At 44.0% G+C, this 4,940-nt stretch overlaps 1 long non-coding RNA gene across 1 annotated transcript; it reads right to left on the bottom strand.

Annotated features, from left to right (window-relative positions):
• Positions 1-213: 213 nt before the first annotated feature.
• Positions 214-1,457, bottom strand: LOC148114401 (uncharacterized). Its single transcript, XR_015734292.1, has 2 exons — positions 1,359-1,457; positions 214-415 (listed from the first exon to the last, which is right to left on the bottom strand). It is a non-coding gene; the product is annotated as an uncharacterized LOC148114401 (long non-coding RNA).
• Between the last annotated feature and the right edge of the window lie 3,483 nt (positions 1,458-4,940).

The following is a 4,940-nucleotide window of genomic DNA, read 5'->3' as shown; positions in this document are numbered from 1 at the left end:
AGTAGATGACTTGTAAGGTTCCCTCCAATTCTGTAACTCTATAAGCGAAATCTTGTGGGTCTAATTTGGCTACCTCTAAGTCCCATTTTTGGGGACCGTCGTCACTTTCAGAACAGTCATTAAATGGACCGTTGTAAATCAAGGACTGACACTCGACAGCTTTGGAGGCCCTCCCCACCCCCCAGCAAAGGACAGAGAGATGGAGTCCGGGTGCAGCAGGAGTGAATATACCGTTTATTAAGTGAGAGAGCATCCTTGGTGTAGACGAATCGGGGAGTAAAGACTTTGCATGTTCCCAACAACTGTATTGGCTACGGGCAACTGGACGTCTTTACAGAAGTGGGGGGGGGGACTGAGGCAGGGGGTGGGTGCTCTGGGCTGGGCGTCATCCCACCGGTTACTACATGGTCAGCTCCTGGAAGACAGAAGGGGAAGAAGAGAAGCATCAGGTCTAGGAAGCAGGGAGGGTGGAGTTCTTGCAGGGGGTGAAATTTAAGGTGCGTCTGATACACCGAATGTAGCCCCGCCCACCCACTGGCCCCCACCCTTTGGCCTCTGCCTCACAGTAGTTACCTCCTTGCAAGCAAACAGCAAGAAAAAACAGCTCCTTTCAGCTTCAGCACAGCCTAATTAGCAGAAGTTGATTCCATAGGCCTCCCGACTCCTCTCAGCTGATTTGCTCTCAGCTGTTTTGCACAGGGCTTTGCTGCTTGCTGCATACAGGTAAATTGCTGGGAGCAGATTTTTTTCCCTTGTGCTAATCAAGCTATGCTGAAAACGAAAATGAAAGTAAAGCAGGCTGTTTGCTGCAAGGCAGAGGCAGAGAGAGAGATATCTTTTTCTTCTTTTCCTCACCAAAAAAGAAAATACTTCTTATACTCCGCAAAATATGGTAAAGTATAATAAATATCCGGCGTCTGCCTTCATTCTGTTGGTCAGAAGGTCGCAAAAGGGGGATCACGTGACCCCTCTCCCCTGGGATGCTGCGACCGTCATAAATATGAATCAGTTGCCAAGCGTTCGAGTTTTGATCTCGTGACCAAGGGACTGTGTGTCGGTTGTGAGTGGGGAAAATGGTCCTAACTCCCTTTCTTCCATGCCGTTTAAAGTTGGAATAGTCAGTAATTGAACCGTCATAAGTCGAGGACTGCCCGTATAAGATTCCCTAAGGATATACTCTGGGAACCGCTGGGACGGAGCCTTGTAAATTCTCTCCCTCTCAATCAAACTCTCAAAACGTGGCGCTCTCTTCCTCCTCTGGAATGCAGCCCCTCCTTCCCTCCCTCCTTTCCTACCGGGAATCCAGTCTACCTTCCACCACAGCAGAGGAGGGACGGCTGCTGCCCTCAAGCACTCACCATGATGGAGATGACGATGTCGTTGCTGTTGTGCCGGAAGGCTCGGACGGCTTTGGGGCGGGAGATGGAATAGGTCTTCTTGGCCTCCTGTGGGGGAAGGTCGAAGGGAGTCCCTGGCTTCATGGCTGGAGAAATCGGCGTGGTGGGCTGGACTTCTCCACTCGGCCTCGAGGTGGAGGAGAGGCTTTCCGAGCCATCTGTGGGGGGAGAGAGAGGAGGGGGGAAGCAGAAGTCAAACAGTCCACCTGGCAAGAGACACAGATGGATTTAAGCAACTTAAGAGGCTGGGAGGCCTTCTTACTACTACTACTACTACTCTTCCTCCCTGCAAACCCCTCCCTTCTAGTACTGATGATGTTCCCTAGTTGGGTCATGAGACGTCTGCAAGAAAATACTGAAGGTCAGAGAGCACCGAGGACCGCCCAGTCCTTCCTTCCTTCCTTCCTTCCTTCCTTCCTTCCTTCCTTCCTTCCTTCCTTCCTTCCTTCCTTCCTTCCTCCCTCCCTCCCTCCCTCCCTCCCTCCCTCCTCCTACTCTTCCTCCAAAGAGTGACAGAGAGAGAGATAAATAGAAAGGAAAGAGAAATTAAAGACACAGAGCGAGAAAGAAAAGAGAAAGGGAGAGAAAGAAAAAGAAGTGAGAAAGAGAAGAGACAGAGAGAGACAGAGAGAGAACAAGAGAGACAGAGAGAGACAGAGAAAGTGAAAGAAAAGAGGGAGAAAGAGAAAGAAAGAACAAAAAAAGAGTGAGAAAGAGAGAAAGAAAAGAGATAAAAAGACAGAAACAATGAGAGAAAGAATAGAGAGAGAAAGAAAAGAGACAGAGAGTGAGAAAGAAGAGACAGACAGAGAGAGAAAGAGACAGAGAAAGGGAACGAAAAGAGAAAGAAAGGAAGAGAAAGAAAAGAGAAAGAAAAGAAGAGAAAGAGAAAGAAAGAGAAAGAAAAGAGAAAGGGAAAGAAAGAAAAGAGAGAGAAAGAAAAAGAGAAAAAAGAGAGCAAAAGAAAGAAAAGAGAGAGAGAAGACAAATACAGAGAGAAAGAGAAAGAGAAAGAGAAAGGAAGAGAAAGAAAAGAGAAAGGAAATGAAGAGACAGAAAAAGAGAAAGAGAAAGAAAGAGAAAAAGAAAGAGAAAGAAAAGAAAAGAGAGAGAAAGAGAAAAAAGAAAGAGAAAAAGAGAAAGATAGAGAAGGAGAATGAAAGAGAAAAAGAAAAAGAAAAGAAAAAGAAAGGAAGAGACAGAGAAAGAGAAAGAGGGACATAAAGGAGAAAGAGAGAGAAAGAGAAAGAGAGAAAAGAGAGAGGGAAATAAAAGAAAGAGAGAGAGAAAGAGGGAGAAAGAAAAGAGGGAGACAGAGAGACAGAGACAGAAAGAGACAGAAAGAGACAGAGAGAGAGACAGAGAGAAAAATAGAAAGAGAAAGAAGAGAGAGAGAGAAGAGAGAGAAAAGAAAAGAGAAAGAGAAAAGAGAAAGAAAAGAGAAAGAGAGAAAGAGAAAGAGAGAGAAAGAGAATGAGAAAGAGAGAGACAGAGGCAGAGAGTAAGAAAACAGAGAGACAGAGAGAGAAAGAGAAAGAAAGAGAAAGAAAAGAGAGAGAGAAAGAAGAGAAAGAGAGAGAGAGAGAGAGAAAGAAAGAAAAAGAAAGAAAGAAAGAAAGAAAGAAAGAAAGAAAGAAAGAAAGAAAGAAAAGAGAGTGGGAGACAAAGATAGAGGGTGTTCTTATGATGCGCTGACCCTCCCTCATTTAGGGATGATGGGCTTTGAAATTAGAGCTGCCCCCCCTCTTGGGACCCCCTAGTAAGGAAGGCCCCCTCCCCATCTGTCTTGTGAAGGTCCAAAACCAGAGAAATGGTTTTCCTTCACCCTTGTGGGAACCATCCTCCGTGTCATGTATAAATGCCTCATTCTTAAATGAAAGAAACACATATCCATAGAGTGTCAAGAGTTAATTCATTCTCTCCTTTCTAATGTATTCCTCACTTACCACTCCCCACTTCTAATCCCGCCTCCCTGGTATAAAAGATGATGCACACTCATTCTCCTTGCTTCTTTCTGCAATCACTCTGTGAATAAAGAATGCCTTATGTAAATAAACTATCTACTGTTTGAATTTAAGAAGTCTGAATTTATTATTGAGTCTGATCTTCGAATTACAGTAACAATCTGGTAGCAGAGGATGGTTGGACTGACTCAATAAGAAACAAAAATGCCAAAGAAAGAAAACTCCAGAAACAAAAGAAAAAGACCCAACACCAGGGCACACACCAAAGAAATGGAAACAGATCAAGAAATAACCAACGAAACTACAATAAAAATAACAGAAGAATCTGAAAACCTCACTACAGACGACGAAGAGGTAATCGATGAATCCAACGACCGAGAAGCGAGCGAGACAGAAAACAACACCCTCAGATTAGAAATACTAAGACTACTGAAAAGCCAAAAAGACGACAAAAATCTCATCGCGAACCTCCAAGACATCATAAAAGATAGCGGAGCAGCGAGAGAAAACTACATCAACACATCAGAACCAAAAGACCACGAAACGGTGAGCAAATTACCCATAGATGAAAATATAACTAAAGAAAAGACTAGCGATCCCACGCAAAATTTTGAATGGCAGCCATCTTGGATTTGTCAGCCCGCCAAAATGACTGACCCAGAACCAATCAGAAAGCAGAGTTCAAAATGGCTGGCGCGAAAAACTCCACACAACATAAAAAAGAAAAAAGAAAAATTCTACTCATCAGAAGAATCCGATACAGATACATCAACCAAACTACAAATCGAAGCAGCTATGAAAACACTCTTCGCAGCCTTCGGCCCGAATTTAAAAATCACTAAAGAATCAACGAAAGTACTAAAGACAGTCGATCAAATAATAAAGAAAAGACAAACTACACGATCCAATAACGAAGACACAGAAACAAACACACAAGCGTCCCAGCATCAATTAAAGTCTACTCCGATCTGACCGACGAGAGCACTAATGCCCGAACCCAGAGAGCCTTGCAAGTACTTGCCCACACCGCAGACGCTTCCGGGAGCCAGGAACCTCAGCCGAGATGACTACAATGAAAAGAAACAGACCCCGATCCACACCTGGATGCCTAAGGTCGAGCCAGAAAGCGAATCTTCAGAGGAAGAGCACTACAAGGGAGCTGCAGCGGCGAGACCCTTCCCCGACAGCTTCAGGAACGAAATGATCCACGCGCATGCACAAATACGCCCAGACGAACTTAGAGATAATAAAAGACAGAGGGAACCATTCAGACTAATCGCGAGTATCCCTACACCATTCTGCAATTATCAGCATATACAGGACCATGGACACCCACCAGCTGTAAGTAATGCAACAAATAACATTGGAAATTTGCCTAATGATTTTCCAAAATTGAGAATAGACGGTGTTAACTTACAGGAATGGAGTCAGCAACTCCAGGTTGTTTTCTTAAAAGAAAATTTATTGTTTTTCATAACTAACCCTCCTAAAAAACCATGGACACTGAAATTGGACTGCCTACATCACAGAGCATTTTATTTACTAATCTCTAGTATCTCACCTGCTATTTATCATAGTA

The sequence above is a fragment of the Pantherophis guttatus genome, chromosome 4 (genome assembly GCF_059756535.1).
Source record: "Pantherophis guttatus breed Tessera chromosome 4, ASM5975653v1, whole genome shotgun sequence".
Lineage (NCBI taxonomy): Eukaryota > Metazoa > Chordata > Lepidosauria > Squamata > Colubridae > Pantherophis > Pantherophis guttatus.
The sequence above is the reverse complement of the archived record's forward strand: the minus strand, read 5'-3'. Positions and strand labels throughout refer to the sequence as shown.